Source organism: Symphalangus syndactylus, chromosome 1, assembly GCF_028878055.3.
Source record: "Symphalangus syndactylus isolate Jambi chromosome 1, NHGRI_mSymSyn1-v2.1_pri, whole genome shotgun sequence".
NCBI lineage: Eukaryota > Metazoa > Chordata > Mammalia > Primates > Hylobatidae > Symphalangus > Symphalangus syndactylus.
This window is the reverse complement of record NC_072423.2, coordinates 62,029,641-62,055,835: the sequence shown is the minus strand read 5'-3', so window position 1 is coordinate 62,055,835 and position 26,195 is coordinate 62,029,641. Positions and strand designations below refer to the sequence as shown.

At 42.1% G+C, this 26,195-nt stretch overlaps 1 long non-coding RNA gene across 1 annotated transcript in view; it reads left to right on the top strand.

Annotated features, from left to right (window-relative positions):
• The first annotated feature begins 625 nt into the window (after positions 1–625).
• The window catches only part of LOC129489652 (uncharacterized), a 32,993-nt gene continuing 7,423 nt past the window's right edge, over positions 626–26,195 (top strand). Inside the window, exon 1 of the long non-coding RNA XR_008660066.2 lies at positions 626–707. This is a non-coding gene — a long non-coding RNA (uncharacterized lncRNA). The remainder of the gene's footprint in view (positions 708–26,195) is intronic.

The window sequence follows — 26,195 nt, the reverse complement described above, 5'->3', positions numbered from 1 at the left end:
TGTAAACTATATTAAAAAGGGTATCAAGCCTTTATAATGGGGAAGGCAGATATGCTGCTGTCATTCACTAATCCCATCCAAATAGCAGGCAGCTCTCACTGATAAGGACACACTTTCTGACAGGTTCCAATACAACCTCACACTCTCATTATGATGCTCAAGCAGCCACTATCAAACGATTGGAGTTAGCCTGTGAGATGCTGCCTTTCTTGTTTAGAGAATGAAGAACTCATGTTGTTCAATGACCATCCTGTGATTTTTCCTAGGGTCCAGATAGAGCATTGAGAATCAACCAGTTAGTTTTACCAGACACGTCTTGCTTATTTGGCTTTGTGTTAGTGTTCTTGAGTCACCAAATCTGGTGCCTTGCTCATTTCAGTTTGTCAACTGGGTAAAACAAAACTTAACTCTGTAGATGGTATTAATAAACGAATGTTGTTGAGCTTCTGTAGAGAGCAGTAGTTGTGGAGTAAATGTTATGGCATAATTGAAATTATGTCTTTTAACTCCCTAAGCAACAGAACTCCCTCCCCACCTGCTTAAAAGTTGGAGTTATTATTCACATCCTGTTTAAAAATAGCACAGAATCTGCAGCAGGATGGGCGTGGAAGTTGTCTGCAGCTTTAATCACTAATGACCTCATCTTCAAATGGTCAGTGATAATAAACAAGAAGGAGGGATTTCCAAGGGAGCAGAGCATTAATAAGGTAAGATTTTAAAATTAATTTTTCAAGTTAATTAAAATGTCCAAAAGCACAATAAAACTACAGAAAATCTGGCAAGGGAATGGCAGCAGGAATGATTAATGCAAGTCAACTGTCTTCTGAGGGTAATAGTAATAATGATGAGATTATGGATATGGAAGAACCTGCTAAAAAGAAATGTGATGCATGTGGAATACAAACTGTGTCCCAGTTACTATTTTATGGTGCACAATGGATCTTATTAAGGAGGAATAGCGGCAGGAATTACCACTGAATTGCTCAATAAAAGTATTGTGTAATTAACAGTGTTGGAGCAGCAGCTGGAGTGATGCCTCCCATTGATGTTCCATATTCTCCATTTATTTCCAGTTTGCTAAGGGATGTAGGTTCTAACTAAGACTGTTTGTTTATTTGAGCATGAAACAGTAAAGATTTGTCGAGCAGGGCACTAAGCTAAGAGACATGAGGCTGTAAGGATGAGTAAGGCACTGTTTTGGCCCTCAGGGGGCTTATGTTCAAATAGGGGAGATGAGATAGGAATGTAATTAACTCTAATACAATGCAGATTGTGTTGAAACCTTCCATAGAGGTCAAAAGAGAGAGAAATTACTTCTAACAAAAGGGATTTAGCAGAAGTGCCTGGGAATCTATGGCATTTGAGAAGGGCTCTAGCTTTGATGTTGACAAGATTTTTGACAGGTAGAGATAATAATAATTCTCTACTTGTGAGTTCTTAAATTTTTGAAAAAGCCATATGGTATACAAATAATGTCATCAAGCCAAATAGGAAATGATAGAAGTATATTTGTGGTGAAGGGGAGGTCAAAGGGGAGATATGTCTTTCAATAATATGTTGGGAGCACTATGTTGGCACACGAAATGGTAACATTTAATACCATGCAAATATATCTTGTGCAAAGGGGGCTTTGAACATTTTGGAATCAAGCAATTATGGTTGAGCCAGACATGCTTGGCCTTACCCTTGCTTTAGGTAGCTACTCTGGCTGCAGAGTCGACTTGGGGGACAAGAAGCAGGTCATATAAACAATTTTGGGGTGCCGCAGCAATAGAACATGATGGAAATGATGGGAGCCTAAATTTTCAAGATGTGCTCTGTGAAAACAGAAAGGAGAAAACACTTCTCAGTAACATTGTGGATACGGAACTAACAAAACTTGAACAAAGAAGAGGGAGAGGTCAAAGATGACCACTAGCTTTTGAGTTTGGGCCACCTGGAGGATGGCCAGGTGAATGCCAACAATTTGGTGGATGAAAGGACTTTGGGCTAATAATGAAGATGTGTTGGTACAATAATGATTGAGGCACCAGGACAGGTACTTCTCCTGCCTTATCCAGCTGAGGTCAGCCTCCATGTTTTTGAGTATGAAGCTGAACTTGAGTTAATGCTTCTTAGATTCTATGATGATATTGAGTTTAGGCGCCATCAGAATGTGCTTGTGAGATGCTGTCATGGAAAGAGATGTTCTTCGGGCATGGTCAGAGGATTATTTAAACATCATCCACTTGTGCACCAATGTATTTCAGGGTCATTTAGAATGACAGCTGAGCTTTTCAGTCTCCAAAGTGGAGACAGGGTTGCTGTGAAGCCAAGTTCTGAGGTCCTGGAAGGAGTCTGGACCCCAGATCATGGGATACAACTGACTTTTAGTTTGGTTTTTGTAAGGTTATCTTGAGGCATCCTTTTGATTTTCTTGTAGCTCCAAAGAATTCATTCCAGACTTCCTTTCTCATTGAGTTTCTATTATTTCTGGCTATACTTTCTTTACCCAGCTGCTTTTGTTTCTGGCATTGGCGCTGATGAGCACAGAAGGTGTTAAAGCATAGAAGCCAGCTGACCCAGAGTATAATGAAGCATTAAGATGGAGAGGAAGAATTGCCAAGAAATTCAAGCTGGGGTAGGTTGTAGTCTAAAGGCTCATTCCATACCAGGCTCATAAATCTAGTTCATTTTCAATTCCCTTGTTTCCTTAGTCCCTTGTAACAATTTACCAGTAAGACATAAAGTTTCTAGCTTTGTTACTTCTGAGATCCATCCCTGCCTCTCTAGCTCTAAGGTCACAGTCGTAGTTTTGCTGTCAGTCTTCTTTCATGAGGACTTGTATAATCTCCTCACTGGTGCTCTGAAATCTATCTGGTCCTCTTCCAACTATTCTGTGCACTGCAGTGCACAGTATCGTCATTTTCAGGATTCTCCAAAGCCTCTATGGCTCTCCGTTGTTCCTGAAATCAGATTTAAAACCCTGATCCTGGATGTTCAGGCTCTGCCTCGGTCATGGCCCTCCTCAGGCGTCCTTGCCCCCTGCTGCCACCCACTCGTGTTTTGCTCCTGTCGGCAAACAGCCTTGCTGTACACCACACACCATTTTGTGTCCAGAATTGGTGGGTTCTTGGTCTCACTGACTTCAAGAATGAAGCCACAGACCCTCACGGTGAGTGTTACAGTTCTAAAGGCGGCGTGTCCGGAGTTTGTTCCTTCTGATGTTCGGATGTGTTTGGAGTTTCTTCCTTCTGGTGGGTTCGTGGTCTCGCTGGCTCAGGAGTGAAGCTGCAGACCTTCACAGTGAGTGTTACAGCTCTTAAGGCGGCACGTCTGGAGTTGTTCGTTCCTCCCGGTGGGCTCATGGTCTCGCTGGCTTCAGGAGTGAAGCTGCAGACCTTCGCGGTGAGTGTTACAGCTCATAAAAGCAGTGTGGACCCAGAGTGAGCAGTAGCAACATTTATTGTAAAGAGCGAAAGAGCAAAGCTTCCACAGTGTGGAAGAGGACCCGAGCAGGTTGCCACTGCTGGCTCGGGGCAGCCTGCGTTTATTCTCTTATCTGGCCCCACCCACGTCCTGCTGATTGGTAGAGCCAAGTGGTCTGTTTTGACAGGGCGCCAATTGGTGCGTTTACCATCCCTGGGCTAGACATAAAAGTCCTCCACGACCCCATCAGATCAGTTAGATACAGAGTATCCACACAAAGGTTCTCCAAGGCCCCACCAGAGCAGCCAGACACAGAGTGTCAATTGGTACATCCACAAACCTCCAGCTAGACACAGGGTGCTGATTGGTGTGTTTACAATCCCTGAGCTAGACATAAAAGTTCTCCACATCTCCACCAGACTCAGGAGCCCAGCTGGCTTCACCCAGTGGATTCCGCACTGGGGCTGCAGGTGGAGCTGCCCGCCAGGCCGGCGCCGCGCGCTCGCACTCCTCAGCCGTTGGGTGGTTGATGGGACTGAGCGCCCTGGAGCAGGAGTGGCGCTCGTCGGGGAGGCTCGGGCCGCACAGGAGCCCATGGAGTGGGTGGGAGGCTTAGGCATGGCGGGCTGCAGGTCCCGAGCCCTGCCCCGTGGGAAGGCAGCCAAGGCCCGGTGAGAAATCGAGGGCAGCGCTGGTGGGCTGGCACTGCTGGGGGACCCAGTACACCCTCCGCAGCCGCTGACCTGGGTGCTAAGCCCCTCATTGCCCGGGGCCGGCAGGGCCGACCGGCTGCTCCAAGTGCGGGCCCGCCAAGCACACGCCCACCCGGAACTCCAGCTGGCCTGCAAGCGCTGCACACAGCCCCGGTTCCTGCTGGCGCCTCTCCCTCCACACCTCCCTGCAAGCCGAGGGAGCCGGCTCCCTCCTTGGCCAGCCCAGAAAAGGGCTCCCACAGTGCAGCGGTGGGCTGAACGGCTCCTCAAGTGCTGCCAAAGTGGGAGCCCAGGCAGAGGAGGCGCCGAGAGCAATTGAGGGCTGTGAGGACTGCCAGCACGCTGTCACCTCTCAATTTTATGGCAGCCACCTCTGAAAAGCTGTTGGCACCACGGCTTCCTAAAGTGCCGTTTTTCTCTGCTTTTCCCACATCTGTCTCAAATTTCTTTTAGAGGTCTTTCTTGTTAGGATCAGGCAAGCTACTTCTTGGCATGAGTGGGTGTGTCTCTGTCACCCTAAATGCAAGTGGACAGAATGCAGGTTACCAAACTCTTTCTTTTTTTAGCAGGCTGTGAGGCCAATCTTATCCTTTCTGGTAAGTTTGCCTGCTGATAACTTTTCCTTTCTGCATTGAGCATCATCTTATTAGCTCTACTCTTCAGTTGTCTGAAAAAATTACTGCACTGTTAAGTCTCCTGCTAAACATAGACTGTAGAAATATGGCTTACAGAAGATCACAGTACTTTCCAAAGGGTACTTGGATTAAAAAAAATGCGTTCTAGTTTCACGTAAGTGTGGGAAATCTTGGATTAAGCAGAGCTAAACAGGTTTCTTTCTGGGGGACTACTTAGAGATTTTAATGATGTATCTTTTAGATCTCCAAGAAGGGATATTTCATGATCCATCAAAATTAGGCGTAACTCTCCTCTCTGAGGCAGGCTCTCTTTTGATTTCTTTTTTCTTATTGCAATGAAATGTAAATTTCAAGACATCCAGAGATAGAAACGAACTGAAAGAGACTGGATTTTTTGTTTCCGATATGATGCAGTGCTAAATACCACCAGGGTATTATTGCCTCTGGCTGAAGGTGAATAAAGCCTTTGGCTCTCAGAAGTGTTCAGGGCCCAGAACTGGCTCAGTTCACTGTCTTTAGGGAAGGATGACAGAGAGGTGCCTTCTGCCTGCAGCCATGTCCCTGCCAGCACAAAAGGGCAACCGTTCTAAAAAGGGAAATGTGGTCTCAATGCTTCTCACTGCTTTCCTCAGGAAAGAAATTGCAGACCACAAGGGTGACAGCAAAACTCAACATTCTTACCTCATTTAGGACGCTTAGGAGTAGGTCCCCTCTCCCTTTATTCTTAAGACATTCAAAAGAAAACAACTTTTAAAAGTCTCACGGGGAAACGGCACACTTTTCATGCTTTGCTTCTTTGTTGCTGATGCATAAGCTCTGCTCTGGTTAGTCCATGCTGGCTACATCCCAGCTCCGGCACGTCCCACGCCCACGTCTTCCCTCCCAGCTCTGGACCCAGGAGATTCGCTGCTGTAGGGGGTGCCACGTGCACCTTGCACCCTTCTCTTCCATACCCACCTCCCTCCCTTTTTGGTCCTGCTCCAGAGCCCGGTCCTGCTCCGACCGACCCCACCTCCCATGAGCAGCCCCTCCCCGTGGCTCCAGACCCCAGTCGGGAGGAGGAGGAGGGGGAGGGGGAGGGGGAAGCTCTCTCCTCCCCCTGCCCTTGACCTAGGGTGGCCAAGGCTTCCCACGGCTGCTAATTTCCAGGTGCCTCAACCTCTCTTTGGGCGTTCCCTTCACTCCTCCCACAGCTCTGCAAATAGTCCCGTCAGTGGCTAAAGCCTCTGGAACCTTCTGAGTTGGGTCCTCTTTCTTGCTGGACCCTGACTGAGAGTGTATTTTCAGGAAACGTACACAGGTCCCTCACATGAAAATACCGGAGAGCGGTCACAGTGTGTCATTGCCACCTCCTTCCCCTGAAAGACAAGGAGCGCAGCTGGGCCGCAGCTGGGGAGTCTCCCTTGGGATCAGAGCAGGGGGCCCAGCAGGCCCTTTGCCCAGGCTCATGTAGCCAAGAAGCCCTTTTTGGTGGAGGGAATCTCAGGGCATTAGTATTACAAAGGACCCATTTTGAAAAGCCCTAGAGCAGAGTATATCTCAGGAGGGATGGAGCACATTCAGTGGTTTGCTGATAGCAGGTATTTAGGAGGCTGATCTGGGCCATGCTGGAACCACCTGGCCTGGCAGATGGCTGCAGTATATTTTAGAGAAGTCCCTAAGTGTGCCTCAGTACACACTGCTCTTCACCTCTGTTCTCTTCAACAATGTATAAGCAAATCTTGGCTTGATTTGGCTGGGTGGGAAGATGCTATTGTAGCTATTGAAATATATCCCAGGGGTTCCTTTTCCTATGCTAGGAACTCTGACCTGTTGCTTTCTGGTATTCCCAGGGAATTGCACTGTCCACTCAGAAGTGAGGGGACGTCATTGTCCTCTCTGATCACAGGAAGATGAGTCTCAGAGGAAGGCATAGAAATGCCAGAGCTCTCTTTCGAGAAATAGTGAACTTACCGTAATTTTGGTAAGTGTTAGTGTGGTAGGCATGCTGGGATGAGGAAGGACTTGGCAAAAAAGGCTTGAACATCACTGAATTTGTTTGTCCTTTAGAAACAGAAAAGATAGGAGCGCACTTTACCCTTTCAGTAACCCTGTGGTCAGAGCGTAATGGTCAGAGGCCGAGTGGCCTCTTCAAGATGTCCGGGATGCACGTCCCTGTCCGTATCGTGCATCAGTAGCAGCGCTGGGTGAATACGGTGTCATGGAGCCCTGGGAACACAGCGGAGCCCTCATACCTTGTGGCCAGCTGTCTCTCTCTCCCTGCTTTCTGTAGAGCTGGCTACGTTGTAACTCTCCTGGAGTCCCCCATGAGGCCCTCGTCCTGTGACTCACTGTCCACTTGAACTCTGCTCAGATCACCTACTGAACTGGTCACCACCAGCTGGTGCTTAATTGCCTCCCTGGCTTTTGCTTGGCCTTGAATCACTCCTGGTTCTTACGTCAATCTGTTCTCTTCTCCAGAGGCACAGAGTGGAGGAACTTGCTTTGTCTTTATTTCTCTGCAAATAGAGGACCCCTCCATGGGCAAGGATGAATGGGTTACTCAGAGTTGAATTGTAGTGTCTTGTGGGGCTTTTCCAGGAAACTCCCCCAGATTGCAGGAAAGAAGGCCTCAATATCCTGCAGGACCTGAAGGGCATCCTACCTAACTCATAACAGGGACAGCTGCTGTCCATGCAGTTGTGCAGCATGGGGGACTTACACCTGATATCCTCCGAGAGGACCAGCAGGCCCATCCATCACAGACAATGCCTGGCTCTGCATTTTTTTTTTTTTTTTTTTTTTTGAGACAGAGTCTTGCTCTGTCACCAGGCTGGAGTGCAGTGGCATGATCCTGGCTCACTGCAACCTCTGCCTCCTGGGTTCAAGTGACTCTCCTGCCTCAGCTTCCCGAGTAGCTAGGACTACAGGCACATGCCACCATACCCAGCTAATTTTTGTATTTTTATAGAGATGGGGTTTCTCCATGTTGGCCAGGACAGTCTCGATTTCTTGACCTCGTGATCAGCCTGCCTTGGCCTCCCAAAGTGTTGGGATTATAGGAGTGAGCCACCACACCTGGCCCAGCTTCTTTATAGGAAGCAGGATTCGAGGACTCTATCAAGGATAAAATCCATTTTCATCCCATTTCCGAAAGGGCTTTGGTAACCCCAAAAGCGGAAAATGACCTGCTGTAAACCCGATTCTGTTCTCCAACACAATCTTTTGCCTTCCCAACAAAGACCTGGGCAAGGACGAAACCACGGGGCAGGACTTCTGTCTCTTACAAATATGCCCAGTTATCTTTGAGAATCCCACTTAGGATGAACCTGAGCTTGGAAGCTGTCCCAGTCCTCACTCTGGGGTGATCATTTTGTCCTGGTTTGGGCAGGACTTCTTGGTTTTAGCACTGAAAGTAAGTCCCATGTCCCTTCAGGCCCAGGTAAAATGAGATAGCTGGTCACTCTCCCTCACACCCTCTTCCGTTCTGGGCCTGTCATTGCACACTTCACATTGTATATTCACTGCACCTTTCTGTGAGGCTGTGGGCTCCATGAAGAGAGGGGCCCTATCTTGTTCCTCTTCATCTCCCCTCATGCCTGGTATTAGAAAGTGCCCCGTGAAAATTTGTTGAGCAGGAATTGCTACTCAAGGCTTAGATGCTGCATAAACAGCTCTACTCTTATTTTAAAATTTATTTTTTAAATGTTTACTTTATTTGACAAGTAGTTATTGTGTATATTTACAAGGTACAATGTGATGTTTTGATAGATGTATACACTGTGGAATGATTATATCAAGCTAATTAACATATCCATCACCTCACATACTTATTTTGTTTGTAGTGAGAACATTTGAAATCTACTCTTTGAGTGATTTTGAAACATACTTACATTATTATTAACTATGGTCACTATGCTATGCAGTAGATCACTAAAACTTAGTCTTCCCCTCTAACTAAAACTTTCTAACTTTTGATCCATATCTCTCCATTCCCCATCCCGCCAACCCTCATTCTACTCTCTATTTCAGTGAGTTCAGTATTTTCAGATTCAACATATAAATTAGATCATGCAGTATTTTTCTTTCTGTCCCTGGTTTATAGAATATGTGGAGAGGATCGCTCAGGGCTCTGCATTTATTATGGGGCCCCTGCTTTGTACCTGAAAAATAAAACTGGGATCCCTAAACTTTGCAACGATTATGGGGGCCTCATTATCTGGGATTATTACCTGTAGCAGCTATAACATTCATTATTTAAAAACTATTGAGTTTTTAAAAAACCATTTATTGTAGATAACTGGAAAACATAAAAGAACATATAATGATGCACAATTTTATTGCTAAAGAAAAATCACTGTCATTTACTATATCCCTTTTATAAAATACAAATTAAATAATCATTTTGTAGCCTATTTTTTCTATCCTCTAATATAAAGTGGGTATTACCCCTTGTCAGTAGCATTTTTCTACAGCATAACTAAAAATGGATGTTAAGAATCTTTGCAAAAACCAAAAGGGGATTCATCAGTTTTTATTTGTATATTTTAAGTGTGCTGAGTAATCTAGTCATAACAATGAATGTATGCTAATTTTAAAAAGGCCATTTCAAAAAGGAGAGAAGAAAAGTCACCCTATAATCTCACCCCACCTCAGAGATAATCTTTTGATAATCTTGTTAACATTTTAGTGTCTATCTTTCCAGACATTTTCCTGTATATCGATACACATGGCCATGTAGACTTAAACACATATTACTACTACCCAGGCCAAACATCTCTTTATATACTTACTGCATATTTTAATTTTTTTCACTTCTAAAGTGTTTATGTAATTTGCATTTTTTCTGATTGGGTTTCAATATTTTCATATGGACTTATATGATCATTTTAGCATATTAGGGCTATTAAACATTTTGTTTTAAAATTTTAGCAGTATCTATCTCAGAATTTAATTTCTTTTAGCCATTTTGTTTTCTCTTCAGAACTTTACATTTCAGTGGTGTGTAATACGCCAATATTACCTATTTAGTTTCTGCCTTTGGTTCAACATAATAAAAGGTCTTGGCCACCCCTAAAATATATTAAAAAATCTATGGCTAAGTATGAATTCCCTTCTTTATGTTTTAATTTTTAATCCATCTGGAATTCATCTAGCTTAAAGAATTATGCAGTAAAGGAAAAAAAAATTACTTATTTTCTCCCAGAAGGCCAGCTAATTGTTCCAACATCTTTTCCTCTTTAATTAGAAATGCCAGCTTTATTATATATATGTAGTGTTCCCATTATTGTAATTCTCTCAAATATTCTACAAGTGTAGTTTTGCTTTTTTCCCTTTACCAGTGAAATTTGAATGGCTTAATCTCTCAGGAGTGGGTCTCATTCCTTGTTTCTTTCTATAACATTAATCTATTTGTATCTGTTTTTTTTTCTGTTGTGGTCAGTGAGTATGGTCTGAATAACACTTATTCGTTGGAATTTATTGAGGTTTTCTCTGTAGTATAATATGGTTCAATTTTTGTAAATGTCACAAGAAGATATTGATACAATCTCTATATAGTATATACCTCTGTCTTCTCTCTCTCATCTGTAATTTCTATTACTGCTAAGTGTGGGTTGGAACTTTTTTAAAAGAGGGATTTGAAGTTTGGAACTTGGTTTGTTGGGGAGGAGACCCCTTTGACTTTTAGATTAAGTAATTGCTTGATTAACTGCACAGGGATATGCGGTCAAATTTTCAGACAATAATCACAGCTTCTTTGCCCTTTTTACAATTATTCTTTCTCTTTCAAGCATCCTGAGTCATTTTATTTTACATGTTTTTCTTTTATACAGAATTCAGTTGAGTTTCAGTTTTTGATTCAGTATGAGAGGTTTTGTTTTGTTTTTGCATTGATGCTTTATTCTTTATGTATGATTGTTATGTTGGTTATGTTTGTTTTTATTTAATTTGCAATGGTGATAGATTGCATTATTGTTCTCAATTATTTATCCACTTCCCCACTTAGTTGTATTTTATAGCAGGCAGAGTGTACTTTCCTTTCCTACCCTATTGACTTTGGGCTTTGCCATGGGGTTGTTTTGACCAATGCAGTGTAGATGGAAGGAACAGTGACCAGTTTTGATCAGAGGTTTAAGAAACACCATGAGTTTGGCTTGTCCCTGGAGCTTCTGTCCCCTGGCACAAGAACCCCCTGAAGGTAGCTGCCCCTTCACCTTGGGACATATAATGAGAAGACACAAGTAGCCCATCAGAGCTCAGCTGAGCCCAGCAGAAGTGCAGCCCACCTGAAGACCTGTAAGCAAGAGTAAATATTTGTTGGGGGAAGTTGTTGAGATTTGGGGTTGCTTGCTACTTTAGTTATCATGTTTCCCTTCCTTTACCGCACTCATTCTTTAAAACTATTTTCTTTCTTCCTTCTCCTCATCTATGCATCATTGAAAACCATTAGCAGCCCAGAATGAAATAGGCAAGCCAAGCAGGGATCAAGGCCTGTGGACAAGGAGGGGATGGGGCTGTTTTAAGCGATTTGCTATGTCCTGGAGGACTGAGAAATGCATTGAGGATAATGGGAGTCAGATCTCTTACTGTTGGGAATATGGAAATGGAGACAGCTAGAATCAGGGTTGCCAAATTTAGCAAATAAAAATACAGGACACTATTTGGGACAGATTTATACTTTTAGTTATTTGTTATCTGAAATTCTAATTTAACTGGGCATCCTGCATTTTATCTGGTAATCTTGGATAAAATAAACCCTGTAGTGTTGGATTGAAATTGGAGGTACCAGCATGAACTTACAGATTTACACACACACACACACACACACACACACATAAAGACGTGTGATGTATACATATGTAGGGGCCAAGAAACTTTCTCCTTGGCCCTCTGAAGTTTTGCTGAAAAATCAACTTTCACAAGGCAGATTAATTGGAGAAAAGGCATACAAATCTATTTAACATGTATACATGGGAGCCTCCACAATGAAAACCACCAGATACGGGGAAATTTTCCATTTTTATACTTAGGTGAAAGTATGGACAACTTTGTGGGAATATAATTGGAAAAAAAAATGTATGATCTAAGGCTAATGGACTGAGTGGGGGAACCCAGCAAGATCTGTCTGTCTAGATTATTCCCGGCCTCTCTGAGCTGCTTTTTTTTTTTTCTGGGTATGGGGCAGGGCCCTCTGAAATGGAAGTCTTATGAGCTACAGTCAAACAAGGTATGTCAGATAATTTTTTGTGGTCAGTTTTTATACAGAAAGACAAAGGGAAAGTTAGATTAATATTTTTAGGTTTTATGGTTGGTTTTCGGGAAGGGGTTCTGGTTTCTGTGACCTGCCTTGGAGAAGAGGGATTCTAGTTTCTATGGATAGCCTTGTGGGAGAATGGTTCTGAGAGACAGGAAGGTAGGAGAAGGTCAGTAAAAAGCTTTTGCTTCTGAGGCTGCTTCTGAGGCCTTCATTTTAGGATATTGTTTTCTGAGCCCCTACATTCCCCAGTCTGAAACTTCCCCAAAAAGTTTCACGGTCCAGATATGGGGTTGGTGAATTGTTTCATAATCCATTGAACCAGCCTCTCAGTCCTGAGGATAAGGTAGTCCAATTACACAGTTAATAGTTGTGTCTCATTGCAGGCAGCAGTGTTGCAGGTGGGCTTCCACCACAGTCAGGACTCTCTATGATTTGAGCAGTCAGTTATTTAATAAGAAGCATTCCTATGGAAACAAAAGAAAAACAAAGGCTAATGGTTAGAACAAACTATAAACTTAGTTTCTGAGTCCAGAGGGAAACCAGTTGAGAAGACTTTTAGATATTGGGCTTGAAGCATCTTCTGATGAAGTGAGAGCAGACAGTGGCAATCTGACAGATTTTTTTTCTGGTTTGCAGTTTGCATCAGGTGTTCCAGTGAACTTTCTGAGTAGTCTGTAGACCAGCAGGCACAAAGGCTGCTCATACATGAAGTTGCTGTAATGATTTTTCAAAGTTTTTTTTTTTTTATCAAGTTATCTAGTTTTAGCTTATAAGGCTTTAGGAAAAAGCAGTTTTAATTTTAGTGATTTTAAGTAAAAAAAATTGTAAGCATTAGTTTGGAGCCAGTAAAAAGTTCAGTATTCAGTCCAAATTGTATGCAAATAATAAAAACTCAAAAACAGTGGACAAGGCTAGAATCTAGAATCTAATAACAGATCTAATAACAGATATATTAAAGTTTTCTTCTGAAACATAATTTTCCTCCAGTCCTCTGTTTCTACCAATGACAAATCATAGTACAATTTATTTGAAAAGTAAGTCCTAGTCTTACTTTACTTGGCCTGATTGTTTGCATGAAGTGTGGCAAAAATAGTGACTGGCCACATATGGTCTTTTTAAATTGGGTTTTCTGGAACTTTTTATAAGGAATTTCAGATAAGACTTTTGAAAGCCTCCTGAGGCTAACGAAGCCAAGGATTTGTCATCAAACTGTTCCCGTAATACTTGTATGAATTGGGTGAATTCCTCTTTGAGGTCCCAGAATTACTTGAGGTTTCTGATCCTATCATTCTTTACTTACCGCAGGCCAGGAACCTTGTAAAGAAACCATGTAGACAGGTTCCAGCCCAGTTTTTCCAAGGGGATTTTTATCAGTTCTATAAAGTCAACTTCAATTTCTTTTTTTTCTTATTTTTTTAAATTTTACTTTAAGTTCTGAGATACATATGCAGAACATGCAGGTGATCTGTCCACCTTGGCCTCCCTAAGTATGGGATTACAGGTGTGAGCCACTGCGCCTGGCCTCATTCTTTTCTTAACTTTTTATATACCTTTAGTTTTATTTGTCATTTTTCCCTTCAATTTGCAACTTATAAAATCCTCTAAATTAGACAAAATTACTTTCCTTTTAACAAAAAATCACATTTATTGGGGGAAACTGCCACCTATGTTTCATTTTCTATTTTCCATAAGTGTTGGCTGGCTGAGAAATAAAGAGAAAGAGTACAAAGAGAGGAATTTTACAGCTGGGCCGCCGGGGGTGACATCACGTATCAGTTGGACCGTGATGCCCACCTGAGCCTCAAATCAGCAAGTTTTTTATTAAGGGTTTCAAAAGGGAAGGGGGTGTAAGAACAGGGAGTAGATCACATGCTTCAAAGGGCAAAAAGGAGAACTACTGATAAGGGTCCAATGAAGATCACAAGGCAAAGGGCAAAAGCAGAACTACTGATAAGGGTCTATGTTCAGTGGTGCACATATTGTCTTGATAAACGTCTTAAACAACAGAAAACAGGGTTCGAGAGCAGAGAACCGGTTTGACCACAAATTTACCAGGGCGGAGTTTTTCCCATCCTCATAAGTCTGAGGGTACTGCAGGAGACCAGGGCATATCTCAGTCCTTATCTCAACTGCATAAGACAGACATTCCCAGAGCGGCCGTTTATAGACCTCCCCCCAGGAATGCATTCCTTTCCCAGGGTATTAATATTAATATTCCTTGCTAGGAAAAGAATTTAGCGGTATCTTCCCTACTTGCATGTCCATTTATAGGCTCTCTGCAAGAAGAAAAATATGGCTCTTTTTGCCCGACCCCACAGGCAGTCAGACCTTATGGTTGTCTTCTCTCATTCCCTAAAAATTGCAGTTGCTCTGTTCTTTTTCAAGGGACACTGATTTCATATTGTTCAAACACACATGTTTTACAATCAATTTGTACAGTTAACACAATTATTGCAGTGGTCCTGAGGTGACATACATCCTCAGCTTACGAAGATAACAGGATTAAGAGATTAAAGTAAGACAGGCATAAGAAATTGTAAAAGTATTATTTGGGGACTGATAAATGTCCATGAAATCTTCACAATTTATGTTCCTCTGCCGTGGCTCCAGCTGGTCCCCTGGTTTGGGGTCCCTGACTTCCCACAACACACATTTTTTATGCCTTCTTGTAACTTTTTAAAAACCAAAAACATATTCTACTTTTTCTATACACTTTGTATACAGAATTATTTCTCCTGTATTCAGTAGTTTTAATTATATACAATGTTTGTATATAATTTTGTAATGTTTACTCTTAGTAACCCTTATTTTTAGTAAAAATCTAGGAGGTAGGCAATTTTAATTATGTGTCAGACGCAGAGCTCAGGACAATTCCTGGAGGATCTAATCTCTTCCAGTATGGACAAGAGGCACAGCCAGTCCAAGGAGGATGAGGCCCAGGTGTTTTTCTCAGGCCTCACCGTGGTCACTTGTCTAGACCCCAAAATTAGATGCTTCATGATAAAGACAAGTTCATAGTAATATATGTGTAGGGGTTTGGAGGAGACCAGTAGTCAGCTGTTACAGCTTTAACTCACAAAGTAAGCAAGTATCAAACTTACTACAGGAACAATAGTTTTTTGACCTTAAAACACCTAGCAGAAACAGCCTAACCCTGTCTAACAAGTAGACTCATGCAAAATGTCTGAGTTGTAACAATCTCGTTTGCTGTGAGATGATGATAATGATGGTGGTGATAATTTTTGCCAATATAGAGTGAGCCCTCTAAGGTCTAGGTAGAAACCTTCCTTCTGTCAACCTAAAGAAATAAACAGGCAAAATTAACATAGAGAGTTTATCTGGGCCAAGGTTAAGGACTACAGCCTGGGATATACCTCCAAGTTGCCTTGGAGAATGCTCCCTTCAGTTTTTGTTATAAGCAAGTTTTTTTTTGAGACAAGGTCTTGCTCTGTTGCCCAGGCTGGAGTGCAGTGGGATATCAGTTCACTGGAACCTCTGCCTTTCAGGTTCAAGCGACCCTCCCACCTTAGCCTTCTGAGTAGCTGGGATTATAGGCATGTGCCAACATGAGGGGCTAATTTTTGTATTTTTAGTAGAGACAGGGTTTCACCATGTTGTCCAGGTTGGTCTCGAATTCCTGACCTCAGTGGTCCACCCACCTTGGCCTCCCAAAGTGCTGGATTACAGGCGTGAGGCGCCTGGCCAGTTATAAGCAAGTTTTTAAAGGCAAAAGAGAACAAGGAGTGGGCCGATGCAGTTTTTTGACAGAAATTCTCACTGTTTTTCAGAAATAACAATGGTTAGTGCTAAATTGTAGCATAGAATTTAAGGCAGTCTTAGAAGCAGAATTAAATCTATAGAATTATGATGATGGCGTAGAGCATAGGTTTGCAGAAATCACCCAGAACAAATAGGAAAAGCTTGAGGCTGCAGTGGGCTATAATCATGCTACTGCACTCCAGCCTGCATGACAGAATGAGACCCCATCCCCCCACAAAAGGAATGGAAAATAGTAATTAATTAAGAACTGTTTAGATACCTGGAGGGTACAAATGAAGGGAGGAGGATACAAATGAAGGGAGAGTGGTATGAGAAGCTGCAGCAGGAAACTGGTCTTTTCAATAACTAAATCTTTTTATTCCTCAGAGGTAATTTTTTTTTAATAGTGTCTAAGCAAGAAAGAAAAACAATTTGAGTATTTCTTTTTAACTTATAGTTATACATTGTTTAACTATAGGGTACGAGTTATGGTGCCCAGTTTATGGCATTTTATGGCTACCTGGTGTCAGTTAGCCCAGAACCCACATAGCAAGAGGCTTCAAGAGGTACTTATTTATTTCAAGAGGTAATTAATTATTTTAATTCTTTTCCTTATTGTTCTGGGTGATTTCTGCAAACCTATGCTCTATGCCATCATCATAATTCTATAGATTTAATTCTCCTTCTAAGACTGCCTTAAAGTCTATGCTATCATTTCTATCAAATATTTTTCACTTAACTCTTCTAATTTCCTATTCATCCCAGTATATTTAATTCTACCATCTTTCATTTTATTTCTTTGATTACCTTGGGAATGCAAAGTAGCTGTCAACTAAAAGCTTCTTTGGTTTTCTAGACTTAAGAATTATCTAAACAGTTCTTAATTCATTACTATTTTCCATTTCTTTTTTGGGGGGCTGGGGGAGATGGGGCCTCATTCTGTCATGCAGGCTAGAGTACAGTAGCATGATCATAGCCCACTGCAGCCTCAAACTTCTTGGCTCAAGTGATCCTCCTGTCTCAGCCTCCCGAGTAGCTGGGACTAAAGACATGTGTTACCATGCCCAGCTAAATATTCCTTCTTTATTTTTTTATTTTTATTTTTTTTACAGAATTATTGTTTAGGTATCATGTTGTTCATCTTTGAGTAGGGACATTTCTATCCCGGATGGCTATTTGTTCTGAATACTAGTTTCTGTAGCATTTTTCTCTACTCTTTATCAATTTAGCAATTGTTTGGATCCTCCATGTCCATCTTGATCTTGAGGCCTGGATGATCAGTGTTAATGTTCTGGCTTAGCTGCTGGGATCCCAGAGGAGGGTACAAATGAAGGGAGGGTGTTATGAGAAGCTGCAGCAGGAAACTGGTCTTTTCAATAATGAAATCTTTTTGTTCCTCAGCAGTAAATTTTTTGTTTTTTGTAATAGTGTCTAAGCAAGCAAGAAAAACAATTTGAGTATTTCTTTTAACTTTCATTTTAAGTTCAGGGGTATATATATAGGTAAACTTGTGTCATGGGGGTTTGTTGTACAGATTATTTCAGCACCCAGGTATTAAGCTTGGTATTCATTCATTATTTTTCCTGATCCTCTCCCTCCTCCCATCCTCCACTCTCTGATAAGCCCCAGCGTGTGTGTTGCCCTCTATGTGTTCATATGTTCTCATCATTTAGCTCCTACTTATAAGTGAGGACATATGGTATTTGGTTTTCTGTTCCTGTGTTAGTTTGCTGAGGATAATGGCTTCCAGCCCCATCCGTGTTGCTGCAAAGGACATGATCTTGTTATTTTTATGACTGCATAGTATTCTATGGTGTATATGTACCACATTTTCTGTATGCTTTTTAGGTTGATTCTATGTCTTGCTATTGTGAATAGTGCTGCAGTGAACACGTGTGTGCCTGTGTCTTTATGATAGAACTATTTATATTCTTTTTAGTATATGGGTTAAATGATAGTTCTGTTTTTAGGTTTTTGAGGAATCACCACACTGTTTTCCACAATGGTTGAACTAACTTACACTCCCACCAGCAGTGTAAAAGCGTTCCTTTTTCTCTTCAACCTTACCAGCATCTGTTGTTTCTTGACTTTTTAATAATCGCTATTCTGACTGGCATGAGATGGTATCTCATTGTGGTTTTGACTTGCATTTCTCTAATGATCAGGGATGTTGAGCTTTCTCTCATATGCATATTGGCTGCATGTTGTGATCTTTTGAAAATTGTCTGTTCATGTCCTTTGCCCACTTTTTAATGGTGTTATTATTATTATTTTTTATCAATTTGAGTATTTTCAACAGAGGGAATTTAATGCTATTAATTGGTTATATGAGTGGGAAATGAGCTGAGAAGGCCAACAGGGGACAGTGTGGAAACCCGCAGAGGAGCAGAAATGGGAAATCCCTACACCTTAGGCTGGAGGGGCAGGGAGGAGACAATGTTATTGGTGCCAGTGGCTGGCATCAGCTGAATGCTTGAAGCACTTTTTATGTGGCAGCTGGAGCCATGGAGAAAATAGTCTCTATTGAGATGCTACCTGAGGCACAGAAGAGGGGGCAAAATACCTGAATTTCTTCCTTCTCCTAGAAGAAATCCTGAATTTCTTCCTAGAAGGAAGAAATCCTGAGTTTCTTCCTAGAAGGAAGAAATCTCCCAGAAGTGCCTCCCATTCACCAAATCCTGACAGATACAGGGGCGGGAAAAATGTAGCCTGGAGTTGTCAGCCCTTTATATTAAGACCAGAGCAGAGGAAGAGTGAGGAATGGATCTGAGGTCAAGACTGGCAAAGGTTTTTCCTCCCATAGAGATTCTGCAGGTATGTAGAGTCTTTTGCAAGGTTATTTCCCAAACCATATTACCCACCCTGCCCCTTTCCCAACATGCACATATACACACATTTAGTGTAAGATCTACTTTTTTATATTACATCTTAAATGCTATGAACTTTTATCCATTTATTTTGTAGTAGTCATCTTTTTGGATTTTCGGAGTCCCAAGCACTTTCGGTTTTTTAGTTGATTCCTTTTGATCACAAGTAGGACTGATTTTCCTTTCTTTGTGATTTCTATAGCCAGTCCTGTGAGCCTTCCTGCTCTTGGGAACTCTTTAAGTTACCACAGTCTCAGAAGAATTCTGTGTTTCGTGTCCCAGCTGTCTCTGAATTCTAGAACAACCTGTTCAGTGCCCTTGGGGTCAAGGTGGCATGTGCCCACCAATCTAATAGCCATTTGGATTAAATACTTGCAGTGTCATCTCTTTTATGGGGAGAACTCTTTTGCCTTGCTTCTAACCCAGAAGTTCTGCTCCCAGTAAAACAGCCTATTCTTCTCCTCAGAATACCCAATTCTGTAGCAGTTATGGGGTTTATACCAGTAATTTCCTCTGCTCATACCCATTCCTAGTACTTCATCTTATATAATTTCTACAACGGTTCTGCAAATATATGTCACATAGGCAACTAGTATTTCTTACATCCTACTCAGGGCTGACATCATTAATTGATTAGGTTGATTTATTTAGTTCATTATTTAATTAATTGATTGATTTAGTTGATTAAATAATTATGATTAATTGATTATGCTCATTTTCTGATGAAAACGACCTTAGAACACTTTTTAAAATTATGCTTCAAGTCACTCCCAGTAGCATGTGAAAAGAACATGTATTTGACATACTGGACTTGGTAGAAAGGTCTAAACTTCAGTTCAAGTTTTTAGCAGACAATGGTTTGTTACAAGCCAATGAAAATGAGGAGTCCCTTCAAGTTCACTGAGACATTGACTGATTTTGCTTCGCAATTTTTTCCCTTCAGAAGAAATCTTACCAGGTAACAGTGATGCTGATAACAAGAAGCAAAGAGAAAGAAACAAATAAAGAGAGAGTGAAATTGAGTTCCATTGTATGCTGTTTTAGATTGGGTTCCTTGGAAACAGACCCTGAGATGGAGAATTGCATGCAGATTATTTACTGGGGGATACTCCTGAGAGGCATCTATTCAGAAGTGAGGAAGACAGCATTGGGTAGAGGGGGAGGCTGATCTGCGAAGCATTTCCAACTGAGGGCCGAGCTGATTCTCCACAGATCTCTGCAGGGGAATTTCTGGGGTGGGGGTGGAAGGTCTTGAGAATTGTCCCAAATTGAAGCAAAGGTTACGCCTTTATGCCCGTACATCGGCAACGTTGGTTTGGGGTGTCCCCTTGTCGAGGGGAGAGCAGCCTTGGACAAGGCAGTGCCAGTTTCCAGTGGGATATTGTGTCGACAACTTTGCAGGGTGTTCTTTTTTTTTTTTTCCTGTCACAGATGCTGTGATGGATCTTTGGTCCATGTCACAGTGCTGGGATTGTACCTGCATAATGCTACTTTTTAAATCTAATGATTTGTCTTTTGTTTTGGAAGGGATGATCTAACATGTCTAGTCAGCTTGGTCCCTACAAACTCTTCATTAATATAAGAGATTCCTAAATCTTCATAGGGCTTTTTTTCTTTGGAGCTCATATCTCTTACCGAGATACTACAAAGCACTTGTCGTTTTTTACAAATCAAGTCCAATTAGCATACTGTCATTGATATTGTGAACCAATATGGTGTTTAGTGAAATGTCCAAGTCCCTTTGGACCATCTTATGACAGAGGCTGTGAGGGCAGTTTACAGAGAGTTAACTCCGTTAATGAAGCCCTGTGGGAAGACCATAATAGTGTATTGTTAACCATCCCATATGAATGTGAAGTGCTTTCTCATTCTTCTTTCAGATGGAAATGGAAACAAAAAGTTAGCCAACTACATAGTTATGGCTATGATGATGAAATTTTCTTAGTCTGTTTTGTGCTAGACAAAATACCATAGATTAGGTAATTTATAAAGAATAGAAATTTATTTTCTTACAGTACTGGAGGTTCAGAAGTCCAAAGTCAAGGTGCTGTCAGGTTCAGTTGTCTGATAAAGGCTGTTCTCCACTTCCAAGATGGTGCCTTATTGCTGCATCCTCTGGAGGGAAGGAATGCTGTGTCTTCACAATGCAGACAGGCAAACTGGCCAAACACTGTGCCTCTTTTATGAGTGCCCTGATCCTATTCATGAAAGAAGAGCCCTCATGGCCTAATTACCACTTAAAGTCTCCACCTCTTAATATAATATCTGAATTTTGGAGGAGACACATTCAAACCGTTTGTTCTAGTAAAGATATCACATTGGCATAGCAGCTGCAATTGAGACTTCTCTTTGGTTAAGGCTGTGACAGTTTTGGTGCTAAAGCAGGCCCATAGTAACCTGTAAGAGCCAAGTGTTCAATTTTCAGGAACCTTGTGAGCTGGTTGTTAAACCTATAGTGGGAGCATTATACTCTGGAAATTGGCAAATGCTGTGTAGCAATCATCCCTTGACCCCTGGAGAGCCCATTGTTAAATGTTTACCAGCACGTCATTGGTGGTAGTCCACTGTCATTTATCATGTATCATGATTCTGCTCCATGTGCTTTTCCCTTTGCTGATTTTGCTTTGTTTTGCTGCAATAAATCACAGCTGTGAGTGTGACTGTATTCTGAGTCTTGTGAGTCCTCCTAGTGAATAATCAATAGAGTTTTTGTAGGGGCTAGAGTGGTGAATAAAATGAGGCTATCATGGCCATCACCAGTTTTGCATTCTTCAGAATTTTGAAGAGGGTGCTAAATTTTGCCATTTCCCCTAGGATATAGTATTGTCTTTATTTATTGCCTTGGATAGGGGACAGTGGGGACATTTCAGTGGCTTCTTTTGGCTTTCCACACTTCAATAGCTTTTGCACCACAGATCAAGAACCTGATGTAAGAGTTCTGTCATTTATCATGTATATCCATTTCAATTACACATTTGGGCACAGGGAAATGATCACTGGATGGATCCATGAACCCACTGGACCCATCGGGAGGTTGGAGCTGGGTCATTATTAGCCTTCACCTCACCCTATTATAATGGGAATCACAATGGAGCTTTGTGTCCCTGGATATCACAGTCAATTCAGACCCTGGCTCCAATAATTCTTGTAAGTTTTGAGCACAGTACAGGGAAATGATCACTGGCTGGATTAATGGACCCAGTGTAGCCTTAGTGAACTGGACATGGGTCATGACTGGTCCCCATATTTCTCTATTCAGATGGAGGGGTATAATGGTGCTTTGGGTCCCTGGGAATCGAAGTCAACTTACACTTAAATCCTTGTAAGTTTTGGGTGTTCCCATTTTTCCACTGGACAGTTATCTGAGGAAATGGCTGTTGATCTCTTTGGGAAAGAACTTGGAGAATTACTACTAAATACACTTCTGTGGTATTGCACGGTTTTTTATCATGGGGACCTGGCTTTTTCTTCAGTCATTCTCGAACTGAGAACTGGCTCAAGTTCAGAAGCTTGTTAAACAATCATGACTTCTTATTCAGGCAGATGTTTGCAGGCTCTTGATCATCTGTTCTAAATTTCTTTTAGTTGGATAATTTGTGCAACACCTTTGATTGTCATGAATGTATTTCTTACCCCTTTTGTAAAAGATTGTCCTTGGGGTCCTCCTCTGGCACATTTCTGGCTGGTTGGGGGCTCTCTAGACTTAACTGGTATATCCTCTTTAGCATACCCACTTCTCTGAGCTTTAAATGCCCCTTTCAGACCATTTGTCATATCGGTTTTGGTATTTCTAATTCATTGGGCCAAACGCTTTTGAGAGCCATCCTTGCAGTGTATTAGTACTCTCTCTGGAGTATTTGCCTAGACTTGAGTATCATGGGAGAATGTTCCCACACTGATTAATTCTCCTTTGTCTAACTTTGTGTCCTACAGTCCCACCTGTCAGCATCTATTCTCACGCACACTTTCCCAACTTCTGCTGGCACATATTAGCCAGAGCTTACAGCTTCTTTGGTATACAGTCCCTGGCCTCTTAGCAAGCCCAGTACATCTCTGGTTAGGGTGTGCTGAAATTTAACCTTGTTATTTTTCTGTTGCTTAAGAGGAGCTGCAGGAGTAGGGGGAGGCAAACATTATTTTTTAAGGCATGGCATGAATCAGGGTCCAATCAGGAGACAGAAATCACACAGTAATTTGAACAGAGAAAATTTAACCTAAGAAGTATTAAGTAGTAAAATATATTTAACTACAAAAAGGCATAAAAGAGGGGTCTAAGGAAGATAAAAATAGCACATGTGGAAAGCAGCTACCATTGCCAGAGCTGAGGGAGAGACCAGGAACTTAGAAAAGATATCTTCTCCATCTTCCTCCGTTGAGGCTGAGGTCCAAACTCCCTTGGAGAGGGTGTGGTTGCCATGGGAACGCACAGTGTGTTGGTGAAGAAGAAACTTAGTAGAAGGCACAGATGGAGCTGGTCTGCAGGAAACAGCCCACTGGGTGGTGCAGAAAATTGCTGGAGGGTGCAGGGAGGCTGGAATTGGTCCACAAGAGCTGGTAAGGTGAGCATTACCAGGCCTCCTGCATGCTGATATGCTGGCAGCCAGGACAAAGAAAAATGGCCCCATGGAACCAGTATGAGAATCTCCTTCCTCTGGCTGTGACCTTGCAGTGTCACCCCAGTGCCCTTTGTTGATAAAGATATTATACCACCAGAAAAGAAAGGAATGATTACAAGCGCTAGCTCTAGGATCACAAAGCAGAGCAGAGGAGGATGGATTGGAACTGAGGGGCAATAAATTGATGACTGGCACAAGCACTGTGATAATTTGGAAAATGTGGCACCAAAGTCCGCTTGTACCTCTTTGCCATGCCCCCCATCAAGAGGTAGAGTCTATCTCTCTGCCTTGTTGAACCTGGGCTGATCATGTAACTTGCTCTGACTGACAGAGGAGACTGGGAAGTGATATTGTGATACTTACAAACTGACACCTCAAAAAGCCATGCAACTTTTATTGTCTTCTTCATGGAGCCCAACAGCCATGCTGTGAACTTTGCCATGTAGAGAGGCCACATGTAGGAGAAATTAGTGGTCCTGCATTACAGCCCACCAACCCACTGCCAGATGTGTGAGGAGATTTGTGGGGACAGTTCAATCCTAGTCAGATGACTGACTGACTGCAAGCTCAGGAGAGGATCCCACAACAGCATACAAGGCACAGACAAACCATTTCAGTTCATCCCAGCCACAAATGCTAACTCACAGAATTGTGAGCAAATAGATGTTTGTTGTTTTAAGCCACTAAGTCCTGGGGGTGACTTGTTACATAAAATTTATAAGGCTGGGTAGGGTGGCTCGTGCTTGTAATCCCAGCTCTTTGGGAGGCCAAGGTGAGAGGATCACTTGAAGGTAGGAGTTAGAGACCAGCCTGGGTAATATAGACCCCATCTCAACAACAACAACAAAACAAATAAAAATTAGCCAGGTGTGGTGGCACATACCTCCCACAGCTACTCAGGAGGCTGAGGTGGGAGGATACCTTGAGCCCAGGAGTTTGGGTTACAGTAAGCTATGACTGTGCCACTGCATTCCAGCCTGGTCAACAGAGCAAAATAATATTAATAATAATAAAATAAAATTTAAAAATTATAACTGATATTGTAGAAAACAGTTAACATAGCAGGCCTGGCTGTTACTCTTTGAAAGGCCTGCTGATAAGGTCAGCCTTTGACTAGTATTGTAACTTGGGTTTTGGGAGGGTTCCTACCATTCCTGGAATGGTAAGAGTGGCTCACTGTGCCTAAATTGTCTGTGCAAACAACATAGTTTATACTAAAACAATGTGGTTTATTTGTGGGAGTCTGGAATATTGGTACTTGCCAGGTGGAGACTGCCTACATGATCAGCCCCCAGTTAAAACTTTGGGTGCTGAGTCTCTAGTGAGCTTCTCTGATTGGCAACATTTTCCACGTGTTGTCACAACTCATTGCTGAGAGAATTTGGTGCGTCCTGTGTGACTCCTCTGGGAGAGAACTCTTGGAAGCTTATGCCTGGTTTCCCTGGGATTTCACTCCATGTGCCTTTTCCCTTTGCTGATTTTGCTTTGTATCCTTTGCTGCGATAAATCACCAGCTGTGAATATGACTGTATTCTGAGACTTGTGAGTCCTTCTAGCAAATAATCAAACTTGGAGTGGTCTTGGGGACTCGACACACTAATATAGACACTTGCTTCAACGCAAATTGCAGGGCACTATTTCTACCAAAGTGGGGTGGGCCTCTTTTGCAGACCCAAAGGCCTCAGGAGAATCTGGGAGCTGAAATTCTCAATGGCGTTACTCAGATATCCCCATTCCAAGTCTCAGGGTCCTATGGTTTCCCTATTAGAGCTTGATCTCAGCATAGGAAACCTTCTAGGATGAGAATTCAGCTTTCTCTGAAGCTCTGCTATCTGTGAGCCTGATCATTCTCTCTGTACATCCACTGGCTACCTGAGATCAGCATTTCCTTAAATGTTGCCCGGAAGGCCCTCTGGCTTTCACAAGTTTGCTTGAATTGTTGAATGACCGTCCTGATTATAATCTCTCTTCAATCAATCAATCGTCTGGAGGAATTCCTTTTATTTTACATATCCCACATTCTTCTCAAGGGCCAGAGATATCTCACCAGTGGTTGCATCCACTTCCATCAGGGAAAATGTGAACAGTGGCAGCACTGCAGCATGCCAGGGCCTACCTCTTCTCCACCTTCCACCAGGGTGGGTCTCCATTCTCATGCAATTGGTGAGTGATCCAGCTCCAAGACCCTTATCACTTACTCCTATTACTACTACAACTTAATTGTACATGTGTAATACGTTTAGAGCTTAGTATATGATTCCACATAAAGGAACTCCTTTATTTCTGGAATTGCCTTGAAGGGAGGTATCGGAGTTGCTGTTCTCTCTGTTGTCAAGTGAGGGAATTAAGCCTCACTGGAGTGACAGCCCAAAGTCAGGATTCTACTAAGTTGCAGAGTCAAAGTCAACCTAGATTTTTGACTCCATCGTTCTTTCCTACCACATTGTGCTGCTTCTCCAAAGAACTGGTGAGGAAATTTCTCCATCTGCAATTGCTTATTCAAATTCTTATGATCACCCTTAGTATTGATGTGGGTGGTAGCAATCTACACCAGATACAGTTGATCTAAAAGAATCAAGGGCACAGAAGAGGGTGAGAAGCTTGTCAACCTTTAATGTGCAAACAAGTCACCTGGGGATCAGAAATGTTAAAATGTAGATTCTGATTCTAGGAGTCTGTATTTCTGACAAGTCCCTCAGTTGCTGCTGATGCTACTGCTCCTCAGCCTCACAAAGTAGCTAGATTCTTAATAGCAAGGTTCTTGAAGAATCAAAGTAAGAAAAATTTAGGAATATTGATTTTTTATTTTCCAACTTTTCGATGTGTTAAAATGCAAAACATTTTTCTACATTAATTCAATCCACAAACACTCTTTAAAAACACACTAAAAACACACTAAAAAGGGGGGCAAAAATAAAGCTGCAGAATTTTTCAGATTTTAACCAGCCATAAGATAAAAA